Source organism: Ailuropoda melanoleuca, chromosome 8, assembly GCF_002007445.2.
Source record: "Ailuropoda melanoleuca isolate Jingjing chromosome 8, ASM200744v2, whole genome shotgun sequence".
In the NCBI taxonomy this organism is placed as follows: domain Eukaryota; kingdom Metazoa; phylum Chordata; class Mammalia; order Carnivora; family Ursidae; genus Ailuropoda; species Ailuropoda melanoleuca.
The window spans coordinates 50,229,185-50,251,674 of NC_048225.1; the positions used below are offsets into that span (position 1 = coordinate 50,229,185).

The 22,490-nt window shown below is 44.6% G+C and overlaps 1 protein-coding gene across 11 annotated transcripts in view; it reads left to right on the forward strand.

Moving 5' to 3' along the window:
• Window positions 1–22,490, forward strand: part of TENM4 (teneurin transmembrane protein 4) — a 721,916-nt gene that overhangs the window by 278,432 nt on the left and 420,994 nt on the right. For 2 of the 11 annotated variants that reach the window (XM_034666259.1, XM_034666262.1), the window contains one exon: window positions 7,708–7,804. The exons of 5 other annotated variants lie outside the window; for them this stretch is intronic. The gene's annotated coding sequence lies outside the window, so the exon portion shown is untranslated. Of the gene's footprint in view, window positions 1–7,707; window positions 7,805–13,616; window positions 13,683–14,935; window positions 15,080–22,490 lie in introns of those variants that run through there. 4 more of the 11 variants (XM_034666261.1, XM_034666263.1, XM_034666260.1 and 1 more) reach the window with 3 other exon arrangements.

Sequence of the window (22,490 nt, forward strand, 5' to 3'; positions counted from 1 at the left end):
CCGTTCCCCCCGACTCTAAGCTTCTCAGGGGCATTTTTCATTTTTATGCTGCCTTAAATTTTTTCTGGAGCAAGGTGGAGAGTTGATGCATATATTAATTAACGTATTGATTATTTTTTGTCCTTTGTACCCAAATCATCTTGCACTGGTAGGCATTCACTGGAGATATTCATTGGAGACAATGAAACAAGCAGATAATCTCACAAGGGTTAGAATCACCCCAGCAGGGGAAGCACAGGGGCCACAGAAGCTCAGAAGATGGGCTTCTGACCTGGTCAGAGGGTGAGGGAGGCTTCTGGAAGGACGTGACCTTCTGCATCTTCCAGGACAGGAGGAATTACTCAGAGGACACTTAAAGGACAGAAAGGGCACAGCATGTACCAGGTGCCGGAGGCCGGAGAGAGCCTGGTCCACTTGAGGGTCTGCTAGGGACTTCTGACGATGCCAGGGGCACACCCTTCACCTCTCCCCACTCTGCGACTCCCCGATGGGGCGTGTATTACCCACAACAGGAAGGGGCTGAGTAGTTTGGTTTCCTGTGCTGGCAAGCCCCTGGCATGTAACTGTCCCCCACCCAGGACTCTGTGAATGGGGCTGGGGTGCCGGCTTCCTCCGCAGCGGCCAGTGTGCAGGGCATGCGCTGAAGTCACTTCCCCGAGTTGCCAGTCCCGCGGAGCCAGAACTCAAGTCCAGGCCCCGTCCCTCTGGAGCCAGTGTATTGTGTGTGGACTGCCACCTGGCCTTTCTGGGCAGTGCCAGGAGCCAGCTTTGGTTTCTGCTGGGAGGGCAAGTCACAGCTGTTCACACTTTCCTCGCACCTGAAGCTCACCTCTTTTGGGGAGGAACTTAGAACCATTTTTACAATTTAAACATATATTTTTTTTTAAGTTCAATTAGTCCCCTGGCAGGCAACCTGTAGATAGGCTGGGTTGACTAGGAGGCGGTGGATGGAGAGGACTAATGGAAGTCAAGGAATCAATCAAGAAGCAAGTTCAGGAACTAAGTGTGACCCAGAAGCATATCTGCATGCTTGTAGCCCAGATTTCAGGAAAAAGGTAAGGCCAAGATATTCTTAGAGTAGGAAGGACGGAGGGAAGGAAAGAGGGAGGCAAGCAAGCTAACGAACTCTGCTTAGAAACAAACATCAACTATTATTTAAACATCAAATATTATTAGAAGAAAAACCGGCAGGTTTCCGGAGCAAGCACTCCAGAATCTATCTGGATAGGTTGCTCTTGCTCTGGGGTTAATATGAGGAAATAGCATTCTTAAGCACCCATATTAACCTGTCTGTTGTTCTATGGACTGTGACAGCTCCATTTTACATCTTAATGGCTAACCATTCTTTTCACGCAAAAAAAAAAAAAGCCTTTTTTCCCCCCATGAACCAGCTACTCAAGGCCAGAAACTTTGCCCCCAGAAACGGCTTTCAAGGCAGAAGCTGCAAGTAGGCTTCAAGTGGGTTCCTCAGGAAGCCCCCTCTGTACGCCCCCTTGCATTTACGCACATCCCCTGGCTGGCTGCCTTTTGCAGGTACCCCTCTGGCTTGCCTCTCTAGCCCTTCCTCTGCCCTGTTGTGATCTCTCTGCAGAGAAGAGTCACTCTCTTAGCGAACAGTGAAGCCACAGTGGCAAATAAATATATGGAAGTGTCCCCTGTGTGGAGAAAAGGTGGGCGAGCAGAGGAAGAGGACCAAGCTGCCCAGCTTCGACAAAGGCAAGGGATGTGACCCTGGGCAGCGGAGAGCATGAGGAGCGATCGCAAGAAGAATAGCTGCACTTACATTGTACCAACCACCTGCCTGGCTTTGTCCTAAGAACTTTAAATGTGTTATTTCATCCTCACAACAACTCTTAGGAGGTAGGCACAATCATTATCCCTTTTGAGGTTAAAGAAGAAACTGGGGCTCAGGGAAGTGAACTCAGTGATAGAGCTGTGAGTAGAGTGGCCAGGATCAGACTGAGTCCTCTGGCTCCAGAGTCCGTGATTTTCACCCCATGCTCTTTTGCCCCCAACAAACCTTTACATCCACACAGTATTTATTGAGCACTTGCTACATGCCACACACTACTCTGGTTGCTAAAGATATGTCAATGAACAAAACAGACAGAGATTATTTGATTGGCTGCTAGGTGCCTGCCCGCCCCCCCCCCGAAGACATCCCCAGAGGACGTCCTGGTGAAAGAGGCAAAAATGGTCCCTGCCCCATTCTAGCTGGGGAGTAGACATTAATCAAATAGTGGTTCAAGGAAGGTTATAATTACAAGTGCCCTGAAGAATGTGGAGTAGCAGAAGCTGTCCCAGCCGGAGGGGTGGAAGCAGCTTTCCCCAGAAGTGACTCTAAGTCTATACTGAGACCTAAAGCGGGAGGAGGCGACTCCCGGAAGAGGAAGCATGATGGCCCCAGAGATGACTGGTTTGCATGGAACTCAGGAAACAAGGGGGCAAGCCGGAAGATGGGGTCAGCTGTGTGGGTTGGAAACAAGGTAGAAATTGAATGTTTAGTGAAGTGTAATAGGAAGCTCTTGAGGGGCCGGAACAGAGTAACATATCCTTTAGTGTTTGGCACAGTTTCCAAAGCTTTTCCTACCCACTCCTTGTGGTCTGAAAGCAGTCTGGTAAAGCAGGCAAGTTTGGGGCTCTTGTCCCAGCCTGCCAGGTCAGATCACTGAAGTGCCTCCAGAATGATCACGAAGAATTGGAAGAGCGAGGATGAGGGTCCAGGTCTTTCTGCTGCAGGGACTCCAGGGGCTGGCGAGAGAGGCAGGGACTCCAGGGGCTGGCGAGAGAGGCAGAGAGGAGAGAGGAGGCTTCACAGTCCCAGACACAGTGCCAACACTGGTGCCGCAGGACAGCGTGGGGTGTGGGGGGAAGCTTGTGGGGTCGGGAGAGGGGCTGTGACGTGGAAGGGTCCGGTGCTGTGCCTGGCACACGGTGAACGCTCAGTGAACGCCCCTGCCCCTTCCTTCAGCTGTAGGAAGCACAGCTGTGGTTTGGCACAGACTGGCCACCATCTCCACCTTCTGTGTTGGGGCGCGTTCTGGCAGGTGTCGGGCTGGTTTTGGTGCAGTTCATGAGAAAGGAGACAAGTCGCTTGCGTTCCTTGCCCAAGACAGGGTCCCTGTTTTCTAGTTCTAGAATGCTCTGCCGGGAGATCTTACAAAGAGTGAATGGACCTTCCTCTGCCTGGACTCTGGAGAGGGAAACTCGAGAAGACAATTCTGCAGGTTTTCTGCGGCCCTGCCCCCTGCTCCCTACTACAGTACCCTGTGCTGGTTTGGTCCAAGAAGTTCCTCAGCAGAAAGAGCTTCTTTGGCAATTTATCTACCCAAGAAGAATCACCAGCACTTACTTACAAAAGCCTTTTCATACATTTTTTTCATTTAATTCCCATAACAATCTGATGATGTAATGACCTGTTTATCAACATTTTATGAAAGGGTCCTGAAGTGGTTGTTATTCGGGGCACACAGTGAACAAAACCCAAACGCAGGTCTTCTGTGACCCCGGTCTAGTCTTCTCTCAGCTGCGTCACAGCGTCCCTCTTGGTCCCATCCTTTGATACTAGTGTCTGCGCAGAGATATCACAGCAAACTTTTCCCTGCCTTTGGGTTTTCCTGCTCATCGGAGGGCTGATTTTGGACGTCTTCCTGATCACTGGAAGAATGAGCAAGGACCCTCTTGAGGGCCGTATTCCAGAAGTCATACTTCCTAGGGAGCCCAGAGCTCAGAGTTGCAATCCTTTTTCTGGCACATCCACCAGACATGGGTAGATGGATGCCGGCCAGTGTTAAAATTGTGGCATTCGAAGAGGGCAGAGGAATGTGGCTGGCTCCCAGCCTCTTATTTTCCCATTCTACTGGAAGGTCGTGTTCATTCGAGCATTTAAACCAAAAATAAATTATTGTAATCCATTTGCTAATTATACCATGCTGAAGTTCTAGACGCTGTAGATTGCAGCCCTGATATATCTAGATGAAGTTTCTGGGAGTTTATTTTTAGCCATTCAGAAAGCACTCAGTTTCCTAGAGGCTTCATTTGCAAGTCTAGGAGGGGACAGGGAGGGGACAGGGAGGGGACAGGGAAAGTGCATCTGCACAGTCCTTCTTGCCCCGTGGCTTGGATGGAGTTGTTTAACCTCTCTGGCCCACCTCCAGAAAAGCCCGTGGTTGTAGTAGCTGGTCTGGAAGTCCTATCTGTCTTCAAGCTCTAACTCATTTTGTGACTACAGAAACTAGAATGTGTCCAAACATGGTTCTTCCCTACCTAATTCATCCTGGAGAAGGCCAAAAGCTGCCACCTCAACATGTTTGTGAATCATGGAACATGGGCCTTCAGAGGCCTTGGGCTCAGGGGATGCGTGGTCCCACTGTTCTGATCCTTATATCTTGAGGGATGAAGAAAGGAAGGATTTTAGGTTTATTTAGCCTCCACTTTACGCATAAAACACTGCTGGGAGCTTGCACGTGAGTGATTTTTGGATGGCCTCCCGCATTCAAGGCCAATGTCATCCTGTTTTGGTCAGTTGGTCACTCGTGAGCTTCTGTGTGCCAGGCACCGAGCTCGGCTCAGAACACGTCGTGAAGGTGAAGTGGATGGGACTCCTAGCCCCCAAAAAGACCAGAAGGGAAGGTAAAGCATGACATAAATATGTCAAATTGGCTTTTGAACTGCAGTATTAGCCACAGACGATAAAGTTGCTGAGTGCCGTCAGAGATACCACAGACGTATTTTTGCTTGTTGGGGGAGGAGAATCAGGGAAGGCTTGGAAGATGAAGAGGTATGTGAGCCAGGCTTGATGTAGAAATCAGATTTAGAAATGGAGGCACTGGGTAAGGGAAATCGGCAGACCTGGTTTGGTAACCTTGGAAACTACCCTGCCGCATCGCAAGGACGGCTGTCCCTGACCAGTCAGCATCCACAGATGCCTAACAGAGCACATTCCTTCCCATGCACCATGACTCCCAACAATTTTTCTCCAATTGTGACAGAACTATATTTTTTCAGAGGGGTAGCATAAAAAATCCTGGGAATCCTTTGGAACAATTTTTGTTTGGATGCTTCTAGTATCTAGACTTCGGATAAACAATCTTTACTGTATTCATGTAATTCTTGGGCGGATGGATGGGTGTGTGGTCAGACAGATGCATGGATGGTTTGGTATCACTGCAGACTTGCCACAGCAATTCAACTGGCTAGGCCTGTGGTTAGCTCTATGGGAAGAGGGACATTGCAGCTGGCCTTGAACAATGAACAGAATTCTTAAGCACACAGTGTGGATAAAGGTCTTCCATTTTGAGAGCAGCAAAAATGGAAGTGTGGAATCCACGACGTGCTGGGAGAACGGCATGGGCAGAGGCCAGGGTATGGGAGGGTAGGGTGAGTAAATGTAGTGGCAGAGAGCACAGGCTTTGAGTTAGACAGATGGTGGTTTGAGTCCCAGTGCCGCTGCATCTAGTGATGCTGAGTGATCTTGGGCAAATTCCACTTCTCTTCTTAGCTTCTCCTTTCTCATCTGTGAAATAGGAATATGAATAATACTTTCCTCGGTTGCTGGGAAGATTAAGTGCAATGAAGTAACGTCTAATACAGTGATTGGCATATACTTAATATGCACTTAATACATGGTAGTTTATGGTTCTTATTTTGTTGAAACGACTCTCATTAAATTATGAAAATTCTGGATCAAACCACAGAATTTAAGGAGGGAGAGAGGGGGCTCTTTACTCTTTTACATTTAAGGATGAAGCAGAGAAAAAGCAGCAGCAGAAGAGAAAGAGAAAGTCCTTGGAGGAAAAAGGGGAAGCAGGAGGGTTTCCAGAGGAGGCGGTGATCCTGCTGGTGGAGGACGCGGAGAGGCCACCACAGGTGGAGAAGTCTCTGGAATTTGCAGGAGCATCATTATGACTCGCAGAACATTCTGGAGGTGGTGATTTGTGGGGGTGTGGAGTAGAGGAAGTAGTAGTTCAGATGACTCTCGGGGATTCTCTCTGGAAGGAGAAAGAGAGCTTGCAGTGGGATGGGACAAGGTCATGGGGAAGGCTTTGTCAGACGGAGTCAGCACAGTATTTCTCTACCTTTCTAAACCCAGGCTTCTATCTGGTAGACACCAACACCAGTGTCCCCTTCAAGATTCTGATATTCTGGCACCCACGACCCAACACTTATCTTCAGCTCCATTTGGGCATCATATCTGCCAAGAAGATCTTGTCTGGCTTTACTTCTTGTAGTTGTATTTTTAAAACAGTAGGGACTTAATAACTCCCTTGGAGCGGAGCAGGCAGGCGAGAAATGATGTGGGCAGGAAGGGTGGTAACGAGGGTGGATGTGAGACCGCACTGAGCAGGTGTGTGTGGAGAGGGGCGGGTAGGAAACAAGGATCCTGCGAGGCTGGCGTGGAGGACTGAACAAGTAACCGCACCAACCGGCGCGTGTCCCTTCTCTACGTGGGTCCTCACCTCCACCTGCCTGGGGGACACCTCGCGGGTCTGTTGAGAGTAAGAAACCAAATGGCAGGTGTGGTCATTGTATGGAAACTTCAATTGCTCTGTAACTCTAGGGTATCATTATTAATAGTGTTATAAGCAAGAAATAGAACATCCGGTTTTCTTTCTCGTGTGCTCTCTCCGTTTTTGTCTGCACAGCTTCTAGGTCAGTGAGTGCAATTCTAAATGGCAGGAAAGAACTCACGTGGATTGCATGCACACCCTTTTAAAGATAAGGAAATGAGTGTGTGTGGAGGTTAAAACATGAACTAGCCCAGGAGAACACCCAACAACTGGAGAATACATGCTCTTTCCAAACACAGGTGGGATATTCACAACAATTGACTACATCCTAGGCTAGAAAATGCATCTCAGTAAGTTTTAGGGAATCAGTATCCTCCAGCTCACATTTTCCCAGCATAGTACAATTAAGCTAGAAGTCAATAACAGAAAGATGAGTTCAAAATATATAGATAGAGAGTGAGATTTATAAAAACACTTCTAACTCACTCATAGGTCAAAGAAGAAATGATAATAGAAATTTAAAAATACTTGTAAGTGAATGGTAAAAGAAATATTAAATATCAAAGTTGTGGAATATAGCCAAGGCAGCACTTAAGGGAAATTTATGACCTTAAAATGCTTGTATTAGGGAAAAAGAAGGGCTGAAAATTAATGAATGGGCTAAGTATCCAATTTAATAACAACAGTAACCATAAATAAATAAGATAGCCCAGGGTTGCAGAGTTATAAGTGGTAAAGACAGGATTTGAATATAGACATGGCTGGCTCCAAAGCCCTCACACTCTCCACTACACCATGAACCTTTCTGCATGCTATTTTCCATAATACGCCCAGTGCCTGGAAATTCTGCTTCCCTAAGAGTCAAAGAGATGAGCCTGTAGGGTAAACTCCCTGCATCAAAGGTTGATGATAAGTCCCACTCATTTATTCATGTGTCCTTTTACGCATTCAGTCATTAAATATTTATTGAGCATTTGCTATGTGCCAGGCACTGTGATCGCTACCTTGGTTGCCTTTCCTCTGAGTGTTCAAAAACCAGTCTTCGGCCTGGGGCCCAAACTGCCATTGGTGCTGCCGCCACTGCTACCCACTCCACCCCCCGAACCCCGCCCCTCAGGCTGCCTGAATCTTCTCTGCTGCTTGTCAGAACAGCATCCTCATCAAAAATGACTGATTTCTCTCTCGTCTCTTTCAACAGGTAGACTGAAATTACCATGTGTCCAAATTAAAATTGCATACTTGAAGGATTATTTGAAGGACTATTCTTAGACCCTTTTAAGAAGATTTAAAGAAAAGTGAGTTGTTTTGTTTTTTTATACTTCAGAGAGTATTCATGATCTAAATTAATGTTATGGGTGATTTTTTTTTCTACCTCTTAAATGTGCGTTAATAGGTAGACTATCCCCACTTATTTTATAATACCTTTTTTCCCCTAAGAACAATGAGCACGGAGTAGAAGATTACTACTTGCCTTCCCTATAAGATTTCAGTACTTTCAAAAGCTTATGGTAACTTAGAGATGAAAGGGCCTTAGAGCCATGGGCTCTATAGAGCTCGATAGATGATAGATAGATAGATAGATGATAGATAGATAGATAGATAGATAGATAGATATTAGAGATATTTGGCCCATGCTTGGAAACCTCCAAGAGGAGGTTTGTATTGAAGAGGAACTTGGTATTTCCCCACATTTAAGATTTTTATAGAATTCTTCCATAATCTGGATTTGAAATCCACTCTTCCTCACCATGCCAAGCCCCTTTCTTCTTGATTAGACAGTCCTAAAAATGGTTGATGACAAAGATCATGTTGTGCCTTGAGATCTTTTCTTATTCTTTGTTCCTTCAATAATAATTTGGTTTCAAGAACAGTTCCTGCCCTAATCACCTTCTTTCCAATACTGTAAATGTCTCCTTGAAAAGGCATGCCTGGAACACACACAGAGCTCGACTAATGTCCTTTGTCCCAGGAGATCCATGAGAACTGAAGGGAGAGAAACCCAAGACCAGACTTGGGTTGCAGGCCTAGTTCTGCTCTTGCTGTGCTGTTAGGAAAGTCCCTTCAACTCTCTGAGCTCGGAGAACACAAGGAGGGTAGGATAAGAGGTCCTAAGATGTTGTCCACCTCCATATGGACATTTCTGTTGACTTGGAGTAAGGAGGTGGCTGCTTCTCACTGTCCCAGGCACTGGAGTGGGCCAGGGCTTGGGGATCAGTGGGACCTGGGTCCAATCCCAATCCTATCACTTACTGACTTTGTAGTCTGTAGGCTTCTCCTGTCTGATCATCCGTTTCCTCATTTGTGAAATAAGGATATTAATGCATGTGGCACAAGATCTGTGTGAGGTGTGCTGGGATAAGTTGCCTAAAGCACTTGTTACCTGGTGTGTAGGAGTGTTCGATAAATGCTAGTCCCTGTTCATATTATAAGTAGTGATGGAGCTACTTGCTTTTAGCTGGAGGAGAACACGAGGTGGTAAGAACTCTAATAAGACAGAATATGTGATCATGCTTATTAGGGATGGGGAGAAGTGTCCACATCCTGTAAATATTCATGCAAACACAAGCTTAACTCTCAGAGGTTTATGAAATTCAAACTCGGAATTGGAAGGATCGATTACTCTGGAATATATAGTCAAAAGGGAAATTTTTAAGGTGGGTCTGATGAACTATACAAATTCTGCTGACCGCTGGCTGCTGTACCACCTCAGTCCTGGACAACAAAGACTGTTGTCCCCAGGAGGGTCCTTAGACCCCCACTCGACCTGGGGGACCTTGAGAATCCTCAAAGTTATGTGTGTTCAGAGTGTGAAAGGGATTTACAAACTGTTAATTTCCCCACACATATTTCGTATTACTTGTACATTCTGGGATATTCAGTACTTTGGAAATCAAGAGGCTAAAAGTACCAAGGAGCTGAGCGTGGAATGAACCAGTAGAGTCCAGCCCACAGATTTCTTGTGAACATGACCGTGTGTAAATGTGTGTGTATGCACACATGTGCCTGTGTGTCTGCCCGTGCGTGCAGCTGTGCGTGTGAGAGAGACTCTCTTTGGACGCTGTAGGTGTGGTCAACACGCTACACAGTGACCAGCTGCCTGGAAGGAGAATAACACAGGAATGAAAATGAGGCTGTGACATCAGTCAGCCTCACTCTGTAACTGCCCAGCTGGGTGATCTTGGCCACATTTTTAACAAAAGTGCCAGTCTCTGCCTTCATGGAGCTTGACGTCTCTGGACAGGTCTACTCTGAGGGGTTGGGAGTCAGTGTAGAATTTACCCTTCATGCTGGGTGAGTGCCCAGGATGTGTAAGTGCCATTTTCTCAGGGTTCATGGAGTTTATCAGTTTAAGGAAAGTTATTTTGACCTGTTGGATTAAAAGAACTTCATGAGGTATCTTAGATTTCACAGGGCCACTCCCCCAAGGTCCTAGGCCACTCCCCCAAGGTCCCAGGCACCTCCCCAAGGTCCCAGGATGCTCCCCCAAGGTCCCAGGCACCTCAGTGGATGGAGAGCCCACATGGGTGAGCACACCATCTCGCCCTGCTAGAAAGGCTAATTCCAGAGGTATCCCACACCTCGGCCATCCTTCTGAGCTGCCTTCTTCCACCTGGGTTTGGGGCTGGCAAATCTTAAATTCAGAACTGGGCACTGTGATGTCATTCAAGGCGTGGAACAATGATTTTTTCTTCAATTTGGAAATTAAATATAGCCAATATGGCTTTTGTTCTCCAGACAGCTACTGACCTTACACCCATGGGTGCTGCTCCAGGCTGATGCTGTCATGGGTGCCACTGTCAGAGGTGCCCCTTTCAGGGGTATCCAGACCCAGGGAAGACTGCATAGTCCTATTTTGTGGGGTTTTTCAAATTGTATGCTGTCTGACCCATTAGTGGGTCATGAAATTAATTTGGTGGTTCAAAATTGTCATGTATTAAAGTGAAACAGTGTAACCCTGTTACCCATAGAGTGAATGTAGATATGTGCTTTATATATATTCAACAAAACTCTTGTATCCAAAATAGTTATAATGGGAAAAAAGAGGAAACTTGCACAAATCAGTAGGGAAAAGAAAACCTAATAAAACAAAGGCAGAAGACTCAGACAGATACTTCACAAATGAAGATATCCAAATAGCCAATAAGCATATGAACAGATGATCAGTTCTCAGAGAATTGCAAATGAGACCCACAGAGACCGACTATGGCAAACACACAAGAACGACTAAAATGAGGAAGATAACATACCAAGTGTTGCAAAGACGTGAAGCAACTAGAACTCTACAGGGCTGGTCGACGTGTAATTTGGTATAGTGACTTTGGAAAAGTGGCAGTAACAGCCAAAGCTGACCATCTCCATGCCAGGGCTTCCATCCCTGGATACACAGCTACGAGGCACGTGCACTCATGTCCACCACAAAACATGGTCAGTGGAATGGATAAACTGTGGCATAGCCGCACAATGCAGTATTGTACACAGCGGCATCCGTGACCCTCACACACACAATGTGGAAAGAAAAAGCCAGCCATTAAGAACCTTTTCTACATCTCTGCAAAGCACAAAAACAGGCAAAACTAATCTGGGCTGTTGGAAGTCAGGGCAGTGGTTACCCTTGGGGGAGGAGTTGGTAAATGGGAAAAGGCCACAAAGGGTTTTCAAGGGCCTGGTAATGCTCCATCTCTCGATCTGAGGGCCGGCTACATGGGTGTTTCAGTTGCATTTATCCAGCTCATCATTTAGGATGGGTACACACTGCTCTCTTACATCATGCTTCAATAAAAGTTTATAAAATGAGTTTATAATTTATAAATGAATAGAAAAGAAGAGAAAATACAGCAGGTAGTAAGGGTAAGCATAAGTAAAACTTAAGTTCCATGTGTGTCCTATCTGTGTGTCTATATTGGGTTGTGATGTCAATTGTATTTCTTACTGTGAGTCACAGCCCAAAATCTTGAGAGTCACTGGTTTAAGAAGAGGAATCTGAGGCCCAGCAAAGAGGGGAATTAAGAGCAGTGCCAGGAAGGGAGCAGAGCTGAGAAGATGCTAGGTCCCCTTCTGCTGATTCCGTGTCTCTCATTTCCCTGCCAATGGGTGGAATGGCGCGTTCCGTTGAGTAGGCTCTGTCTGGCACCTTCGTCTCTGGAAGGCAGTCCTGTGCTTTCTGTCCAAGGGGAGCAATTGTTTTCCCACCCACAGACGGGCAGAGTCTGAGGCCCAGCCACCTCTGCAGGGGCCTGGCTCCAGCTCCCCGAATTCCCTCCTGCCTCCTTCCTGCCTCTTCTGCCTGCTCTGCTTCCCTCAGCGCTCTGGAAACAGCACTGTGCTCAATTGTGTTTTCATTTGTGTGATGTGACTGTGGTTGTACAAGCTAGAAAACTGTGAGGAAAACACACTGGGAGAAGGGGGTCCAACAAAGCATGCTTCGGTCCTGGCTTTGTGCTTTTCTTTTGTTACAGAGTTGTGAGTCCGTTCAGCAGACCTCTCCTGCAGGGTCCGGGGGGTTCCCAGCCTCTGAGGGTATCCGATTTGCAGGATGCAGCCCTGTCCTGGCCAGACAGAGCTTCACAGAGGAGGGAAATGTTCTGTGGATTTTAAGAGGCCAGTATGAACCTCACACAGGGTCTGGAACCATCTTAAATAGGAGGGTTACATAACATCAGTGGCTTTCCAGCTCCTTTGACTATGACCCTCGGCACAAGATACATGCGGTGTCTTCACTCAGGACACGGCCCCACTCCCACAGGGAGATGGGTGTGGTTTAGGATGGGATAGCCCAGACCTCTCCAGGAGGGGCATCTAGCCCAACCTCAGGGACAGGGAGCCAGAGGGGGCCTCCAAGGTTTCATAGCAGCCAAGAGGTCCAAGCTAAGCATTAGAGAAAGGGCGACTGCACAGGCCAGGTTGCTGAGGAGGACCAGCGCTGCTGTGTTCTAGAAACTGCCTGCACTTCTGTGGAGTCAATGTTGAGGATATGTGTGGGGAATGTGGGAGAGGATCCAGAAGAGGTGGACAGGGACCAGATGGTAAAGAGCCTCTGTGCCATGGCAAGATGTGTCCAGGGTGAAAAGGAAACCAGTCATGAGATTTGTGTAGGCAAGAAAAGGCCTGCAGCCTTGCAGACAGAGGAAGAGGTGCGGGCAGACGCAGCTCTGAACATCCGTGCATCCCACAACTGTATTCTCCAGCACTCACTTGTGCCGTCCTCAAAGAAAGCCTTCAGAGACCTATTCTGATCTAAGCCTGGCTGAGGGTGGGCACTGGAGAGATGAGTAAGAAAGAGTTCCCAGCCTCCCGGGTTCTGCCAGTGGACTGACGGGTCAAAACCAAGCATAAATTTGACATAGTAGTTACTATCCCATGGCAAAATGTCCCAAACTGTGTTCCAGGATGTATCAGTCCTACACAACATTGTTTAGAAAGTGAAGGAGGAGGGTTTCCTTTTGAGTGATCTGAGAAGTGCCATATACTGAATTGCTCCAGGCAGATCTCACTGCCACTAGCATACTCAAGGTTCTGAGAAGTCCTGCAGTATCAATGCTAACCTCATGTTGCTCAAAATTATTTGTCCAGAACCCCTTTTGCATGTCCTCCAACCCCTCTGTTTGTCAGAACTTATTTAGGAAATTCTATCTAAGAGAATGACCTGAAGGCTTGATGGGAGCTCTGAGGAAGGAGAAAAGAGCTCTCTCTTCATGAGAGAGCACAGGGAGAGTTTTCCAGAGAGGGAGATTTTGTGTGCATTATATAAGGCCCTGTCTGAGCCAAGCACAGGGTCTGGACCCCCAGCAAGTACTCAGTAAATAATTAATAAATGAAGGAATGGCTACTGTGTTTGCTGGTGAGAAGAATCCAGAATTCTCAGCAGGGCCCGGAGACGGAGGATACACGTTAGCAATGGTCCAGGTGTGCCCTGGCAGTTACGTGGAGGGTGTCTTTCCTCTTCCTGGGCCCGCTCTCTTGACTGTTCTGGAAAGGGCATCAGGAGGCAGCAAAGGCAAAGGGGTCCCGTACTCTAGAGCCAGCCTACCTGGGTTTGGATCCCAGCTTCATCATGTCCCAGCTGGTTCCTTCATTCTCCTGTGTTTCAGCACCTTCCCCTGTAAGATGGACCCAAAAATAGTGCACAGGATCAAGTGTTAATATAGTCACGGTCCTGAGACGGCCCAACAGGCGGTAAGCATCACCTAAGTGTTCGCAGTTCTGGGCTGCTGGCTGCTGGCTGCTTCCGCTGGGTGCCTCCCACGGCCTCTGGCTGAGCTCCATCTCCAGTTCCCCAGCAGACTGCAGATCCTTGGATTCCTGAACGAGGTATTCTGCACATTTCTCCCCCCCACAACCCCACTGGCATTGGGAAGGGCCAGGATGACGTTTCTTCCTTTTCCATAGTCAGGGCTGTTTGAGGTAAGGCTCAGGTTCCACTCCCGGTTATTAGCGCTTAACCGCTCCGGCTGGGTAAATATTTCTGAGGAAGTCCAGCACATCTATTATTAATTTACTGCCAGCAGTTGCTGTACATTCCAGAATCGCTTCTGCCTACGGATGTTTTTGTAGGCTGTGTAGAGTTTTGCTGGCCTTAGTGCCTTTCAGGGGCTGTGGTGGCAATAGGTCTCTCCTGCCTTTGTCTCCTTGGGGAAGGGTGGACAGTCATGTGGGTGGTGGACCCGGGGTGCGTGTTGGGTCCTGTGTAATGCTGGTTAATGGACCTCGTGGAATCTTTTCTCTACACCCCCCTACTTTCAGCTTCACACCTGGCTTAGTGGCCAGAAACCAGGTTGTCATCCTTGAGAGCACCCTCTGTGTCATGGCCCCATGTCCAGTTGTCACCAGGTTCTAGAGACACCACCTCCCAGACTTCACAAACTCATTCCTTTCCCTCTTGTACTGCTATCCATCAGCTGGTGGTCCCAGCAGCCGCCTCCTCCCACCTCCCAAATCCCCACCACCACCAACCCCCCAGCTTCTCTGGTCATGAAATTACATCAGAACCCCTGCTTTGCATTGCCATGAGGTCCCCTGCTTTTTAAATCGCCTTTCAATTTTTTATTACCAATCCCTGTCCGGCTTCTCTGCTGGACCATAAGTCCATGAGGACAGGGACCAAGTTCATCTTGGTAATGATGTTGGACAAATAGAAACCTCTTCCCAGGTAGTGACAAGACTTTGCTTTCTTTTCCCCTCCTTCTTTTCCTCCCTCCCTTCTCTCCTTCCTTTCTCCTTTCTTTCTTTTTCTTAACTACAGTTGAAAGGGGGCTAATGATCACCTCATCAAATTTCCCAGAGGAATCTCAAGGCCACTGTGGGAAGAAAGGAGATGAAATAGGAGGACCCTGAACCCCCCCACCCATCACCAACCCAGAAACTACCCATAAAGGGTAGATAAACTCCCATACACATTAGAATTTTTTTTTAATTTTTTTTTTTTTTAGGGAAAATAAAAAGTAGTACTTCTCTAGGACTGACTCTGTAGCTGTACATCCTAAGCTTAAAGCCCAGCTCCTTCCTTACTGCTGTGGGACCAAGGACAAGTCATGGAAGCTCTCCATTGCCAGTTTGATCATCTGCAAAATGGGGTAATGGTCGTGTCTACCTCAGAGATTTGTTGTGGGATTAACAAGTAAAGCACTTACTACAGATAAAAGACTGGTATCCAAGATCTACAAAGAACTTCTCAAACTCAATACGTGAGAAACAAATAAACAAAATAAAATGGGCAGAAGATATGAACAGACACTTTTCCAATGATGACATACAAATGGCTAACAGACACATGAAAAAATGTTCAAAATCATTAGCCATCAGGGAAATTCAAATCAAAACCACACTAAGATACCACCTTATGCCAGTTAGAATGGCAAAAATTGACAAGGCAAGAAACGACAATTGCTGGAGAGGATATGGAGAAAGGGGATCCCTCCTACATTGTTGGTGGGAATGCAAGTTGGTACAGCCACTCTAGAAAACAGTGTGGAGGTCCCTTAAAAAGTTAAAAATTGAGCTACCCTATGACCCAGCCATTGCACTACTGGGAATTTACCCAAAAGATACAGACGTAGTGAAGAGAAAGGCCATATGCACCCCAATGTTCATAGCAGCACTGTCCACAATAGCTAAATCGTGGAAGGAGCCGAGATGCCCTTCAACAGATGACTGGATTAAGAAGTTGTGTTCCCTATATACAATGGAATATTACTCAGCTATCAAAAAGAACTAGTTCTCAACATTTGCTGCAACATGGACGGCACTGGAGGAGATAATGCTAAATGAAATAAGTCAAGCAGAGAAAGACTAATTATCGTATGATTTCTCTCATCTATGGAACATAAGAACTAGGAAGATCGGTAGGGGAAGAAAGGGAAAAAAAAAGGGGGGGTAATCAGAAGAGGGAATGAAGCATGAGAGACTATGGACTCTGAGAAACAAACTGAGGGCTTCAGAGGGGAGGGGGTGGGGGAATGGGATAGGCTGGTGATGGGTAGTAAGGAGGGCACGTATTGCATGGTGCACTGGGTGTTATACGCAACTTAATGGAGCATCGAACTTTACATCAAAAACCAGGGATGTACTGTATGGTGACTAACATAATATAATAAAAAAACGTTAAAAAAAAAACAAGTAAAGCACTTAGAATAACAGCCAACACATGGTAACATATTTAGTTAGTTACTGTGGTTATAGTTGTGATCCTCTCCATTCATGAAACCATGTATTAGCGTTCTGCACTTGCATTTGCCTGGAGCATGTCCAAATCTCCCAATGGTTAGGATTTATGTATACTTTTAGCTTGCACTGGCTGAGACACATATAAGACAGAATAGCTGCCGTGGATTCAATAACGTCTGAACTCGGTGTGTATTCGTCACAACAGCCCCTACATATGTTGTGCAAGACATTGATTCAGTTATAGACAATGTGTGGTGAGCCGAAATACAGGTTCCTAGATGTGTCAGTAAAAAATATCCCCCAATTATAAAGGTCTGATCTGGATTATTGCTGTTTCCTCCAGCATAGTTCATGCCCATGGTGGCACTAAGTTAATATTTGAGTTAAACAAGTAACTGGATGGATTGATGGATGGATGGATGGATGGATGGATGGATGGATGGATGGATGGACGGATGGATAGATAAATGGTTGAATGAATGGATAGATGAGGCTGTTTCACATTGGCCTCTGGATTTACTTTGAACATAGCAAGTGTGTATGTGTGTTAATGTATATGTGTCTATGAATATTTGCAGAGGAAGTTCCGGCTATTTCTGTCCCAGGGAAGAAGATAGTCATAGTTACATAGTTTGCATATTCCCCCATTTTTTAGTTTACAAGGTCATTTTTCACTGGAGTCCTTTCAGCTGTCCAGCACTGACAAAAGATAAGCACTCCTTCTGCCTCTTCCATGCCTTTCTCCTCCAACAATGAGGGCTTTGTGCTGGGAAGATTGCCTATGGATACTCCTTTCCCAAGGCCCCATAGGCTTGTCTGGCTTCTATCAAGAGTGTGGATGGGGGAGGGGGACACAGTTGAATTCAGGGAGCAGTGCCCATGGCCTGGTGCCAATTCAACAAATCAGGCTGGGGCAGATAACTCAGCGTCTCTTCTGCGATACAGGCAGCCTGGCCACCTGACCCGGTTATCCAGCTGTCTGCAGCCAGCACCCTGGATGTCGTCAAGCTCTAGTTTCCCAGAGTCTTTTGCTCAAGGCCCAGGAGAAGATGAAAAGCTGGAGCCAATGGTGTGAGACCGCAGAAGGACAGGTAGCCAGTCTAGGGTGTGAAGAATTTCACCCAGTAAGCAGCTTCTGTGGCTCTTGTGTCTTAGGGCTTCAGTTCACTAATGAGATTAAAATGCCAACAGCCTGCCTCTCCACACACTTACTTAGGAACACATTGGTTTGAACTGCTTAATGAGTGTTAGTCAGGAATCTAAGAAAGGCCTGGGCAGGCAGGCGCCTGACTGATTCCTTGTTGATTAGAATGCTAAATGTGTCGCCCTTTGAAAGCCCTCAGTTGCTCAGAGAGCAAAAACCCAGGGTTGAGATTTCCTGGTAACCCTTACATTCCCACAGTTTCCAGATGTTTGTAAGTCTAAGTAAGCTGATGTGGGTAAAGAAGGGTTAATGAGGAACATTCTGATAATGACAAAGACAACAATTATGATGATTATCACAATAAATAGTGGTTATCAAACCTGGCTGCCCACCAGAAACACCCAAGAGTTGGTTGGTTTGTTATTTTTAAAATATTGACACTGGGCCCCGTCTCTAGTGATTTTATTTCCCCAGACCTGGGGCCCAGGAGTCTATATGCTTAATAAGTATGCTGGATGATTCTGATATTCCTGGCTGAACCCTGACTTTGGGAACTGCTACTCTGTAGGATGAGGGCACGTTGGACCCACATTGGTATCTGACTGTCACTTCCCAAGCTGTGTGGCCTTGTGTCTATTGCTTAGTCACTCATAATCCTCCAAAAGGGATCACGCAACATGGTGCAGCCAACTGTGGAAAGCCGTTTGATGATTCCTCAAAAAATTTAAAATAGAATTACCATATGATAATGCAATTCCTCTTCTGGGTATATACCCCCCAAAATTGAAAGCATGGACTTGAAGAATTATTTGTATGCACATGTTCATAGCAGCACTATTCACAATAGCCAAGAGGTAAAAGCAACCCAAGTGTCCATCAATGGATGAATAAATAAACAAGATGTGGCATACACATGCATTGGAGTATTAGCCTTAGAAAATGAAGGAAATTCTGACACATGCCACAATGTGGATGAACCTTGAGGACATTATGCTAAGTGAAATACACCAGCGACAAAAGAGCAAATACTGTATGATACACTTATATAAGGTACCTAGAATAATCAAATCATAGAGAGACGGAAGGTAGAAAGAGATGTAGCAAAAGCAATTCTAAGAGAGAAGTTCATAGCAATAAGTGCCTATGTTAAGAAGCAAGAAAGATCCCAAATAAGCAGCCTAATTCCACAATTAAGGAGCTAGAAAAAGAAAAAACAAACTGAGCCTAAAGTCAACAGAAGAAAGGAAATAATAAAGATCAGAGTAGAAATCAATGAAATAGATAACACAAAAGCAAGAGAAAGGATAGCTGAACTACAAGTTGGTTCTTTGAAAAGATAAACAAAATTGGCAAATGCTTAGCTAGACTAACCAAGGGAAAAAGAAAAAGGACCAATATCATAAAAATTATAAATGAAAAATGAGACATTACAACTACTACCACAGAAATTCAGAGGACCTTAGGAGGCTGCTATGAGCAACTACATGCCAACAAACTGGACAATCTAGAAGAAATGGAAAAATTCTTAGAAACATGCAACTTACCAAGATTGAATCAGGTAGAAATAGAAAATCTGAATAGACAATCATAAGTAAGGAGATTGATCAGTAATCGGAAATCTCCCAACAACAACAACAACAAAACAACAAAAAGCCCAGAACCAGATAGCTTCACTGGTGAATTTTACCAAAGTTTTAAAGAAGAGTTAACACCAATCCTTCTCAAACTCTTCCAAAAAGTCAAAGAGGAGGGAACACTCGGAAACTCATCAAGACCAGCATTATCCTGATACCAAAACTGGAAAAGAACATTACCGGAAAAGAGAACTACAGGCCAATATCCCCAATAAATTATAACATTCTCAATAAAATACTAGCAAACAAATCCAGAAGCACATGAAAAGGATTATTCACCATGAACAAGTGGGATTTATCCCAGGGATGCAAGGATGGTTCAACATACATAAATCAATTAATGTGATACATCACATGTTAAAATGAAAGAAAGCATCACGATCATCTAAACAGATGCAGAGAAAGCGTTTGACCAAATTCAACATCCATTCATGATTCAAACTCTTAACAAGCTAGGCATAGAAGGAACATATCTCAACATAATAAAGACCATATACGGCAAGCCTACAGCTAACATTATACTTAATGGTGAAAGATTGGAAGATTTTCCTCTACAGTAAGGAACAAGACACGGGTGCCCAATTTTACCACTCCTATTCAGTATAGTGCTTAAAGGCCTAGCTAAAATGATCAGATAAGAAAAAGAAAAAATACCAAAACTGCAAAGGAAGAAATAAAATTGTTTCCATTTGCAGATGATTTGATTTTATGTAGAGAAACTCCTTTATAAAGACTCTACCAATCAACCAAACAAACAAACAACCTGTGAGATCTAATCAATGAATCCAGTAAAGTTTCAGGATACAAAATTAACATACAAAAATCAGTGTTTCTGTATACTAACAACAAATTTCTGTAAGAGACATAAAGCAATCGATACCATTGACAATAGCATCAAAAACAATAAAATACTTAGGAATACATTTAACTAAAGAGGTGAAAGATCTGTACTCTGAAAACTACAAGACACTGATGAAAGAAATCAACGAAGACACAAACAAATGAAAGGGTATCCTGTGTTCGTGGATAGGAAGATTGATATTGTTAAAATGTTCATAGCACCCAAAGCCATCTACAGATTCAGTGCAATCCCTGTGTCAAATTACAATGGCATTTTTTACAGAAGTAGAAAAAGCACCCCTAAAAATTCGTATGGAACCACGAAAGATCCCAAGGAGCCAAAGAAGTCCTGATAAAGAACAAAACAGCAGGAATCACAGTTCCTGACTTCAAGATACACTACAAAGTTATAGTATCAAAACAGTATGGTATTGGCATAAAAACGGACAAATAGACCAATGGAACAGAGTCAAGAGCCTAGAAATAAACCCAAACATATATGCATAACTAATATTTTACAGGGGAGCCATGAACATGCAATAGAGGAAAGACAGTCTCTTCACTGGTGCTGAGATAATAGGATATTCACATGTAATAGAATGAAACTAGACCCATCTCTTAAAACTCTCACAAAAAAATAAACTTGAAATGGGTTAAAAACTTAAATGTATGACCTGAAGCTATGAAACTCCTAGAAGAAAGCATAGGGGAAAAGCTCTCTGACACAGGTCTTGGTAATGCCTTTTTGGATATGACACCTAAAACACATGCAGTGAAATAAAAAATAAACAAGTAGCACTAGATCAAATTAAAAGGCTTCTGCACAGCAAGAGAAACCATCAACAAAGTAAAAAGACAACCTACAGAATGGGAAAAGATAGTTGCAAGCCATATATTCTGATAAGGGGTTAATATCCAAAATATATAAAGAACTTACATAACTCAATAGCAGAAAAACCACAAATAATCCATTTACAAAATGGGCAAAGGACCTTAACGAACATTTCTCCAAAGAAGATATCTGAAAGGCCAATAGGTACGTGAAAAGATGCTCAACATCGCTAGTCATCAGGGGAATGCAAATTAAAATCACAATGCGATATCNCTCTCACAAAAAAATAAACTTGAAATGGGTTAAAAACTTAAATGTATGACCTGAAGCTATGAAACTCCTAGAAGAAAGCATAGGGGAAAAGCTCTCTGACACAGGTCTTGGTAATGCCTTTTTGGATATGACACCTAAAACACATGCAGTGAAATAAAAAATAAACAAGTAGCACTAGATCAAATTAAAAGGCTTCTGCACAGCAAGAGAAACCATCAACAAAGTAAAAAGACAACCTACAGAATGGGAAAAGATAGTTGCAAGCCATATATTCTGATAAGGGGTTAATATCCAAAATATATAAAGAACTTACATAACTCAATAGCAGAAAAACCACAAATAATCCATTTACAAAATGGGCAAAGGACCTTAACGAACATTTCTCCAAAGAAGATATCTGAAAGGCCAATAGGTACGTGAAAAGATGCTCAACATCGCTAGTCATCAGGGGAATGCAAATTAAAATCACAATGCGATATCACCTCACACCTAGAATGTCCACCATCAAAAAGACTAGCATTTAACAAATGCTGGCATATGTGTGTGGGGGGGGGTATGTGTGTGTGTGTGTGTATGTATATATACACATATGCACACACAATGGAATATTATTCAGCCATAAAAACCTGAGGAAATCCTATCATTTGTGACAATAGGGATGGACTTTGAAGGCATTGTGATAAATGAAATAAGTCAAAGACAAATACTGCATGATCTTACTTACAGTTGGAACCTAAAAAACAAACAAACAAACGAACGAATGAACAAATCCCAAACCAGAAAAAAACTAAACTCATAGAAAAAGAGACTTAACCAGACTTTTGGTTGCCAGAGGTGGAGGGTGAGGGTGATGGGAATTAGAGGAAAGTGGTCAAAAGGTATGGACTTCCAGTGAACACTGGGGTGCTTTGTTTTGGCTCAGGTCATGATCTCGTGCGTTGTGAGATCAAGCCCTGCGCTGGGCTTCATGCTCGGCAGGGAGTCTGCTTTAAGATTCTCTCCCTCTGCCCCTCCCCCTTCTCATGCGTGATCTCTCTCTCTCTCTCTCAAATAAATAAATACATCGTTTAAAAAAATAATGCCTAAGGATTAAATGAATAATGTGATGACTGGAGAAGTTGACCTAGGGAAGTTGTTAAGAGAGTAGGTCCTGGGTCACCTGGGTGACTCAGTTGGTTAAGTATCTGTTTTCAGCTAGGGTCATTATCTCAGGATCCTGGAATGGGAGCCCCGCATTGGGCTCCCTTCTCAGCGGGGAGTCTGCTTCTCCTTCTGCCTCCCTCATGCTCTCTCTCAGATGAATAAATAAAATCTTTAAAAAATCAAATAATAAAATAAAAATGGAGAGTAGGTCCTGAGAGTTCTCAGCACAAGCAGAATTTTTTTTTCTATTTTTCCTTTTTCATTTTATCATATCTATATGAGAAGATGGATGTTAGCCAAACCTACTGTGGTAATCATGTCACAATATAAGTAAATCAAACCATCATACTATACTCCCTAAACTTTTACAGTGATATATATCAATTATTTCTCAATAAAACTGAAAAAAATGTACTTATATGCAGATCCATGCTAAGCATTTTACACAAATTTTT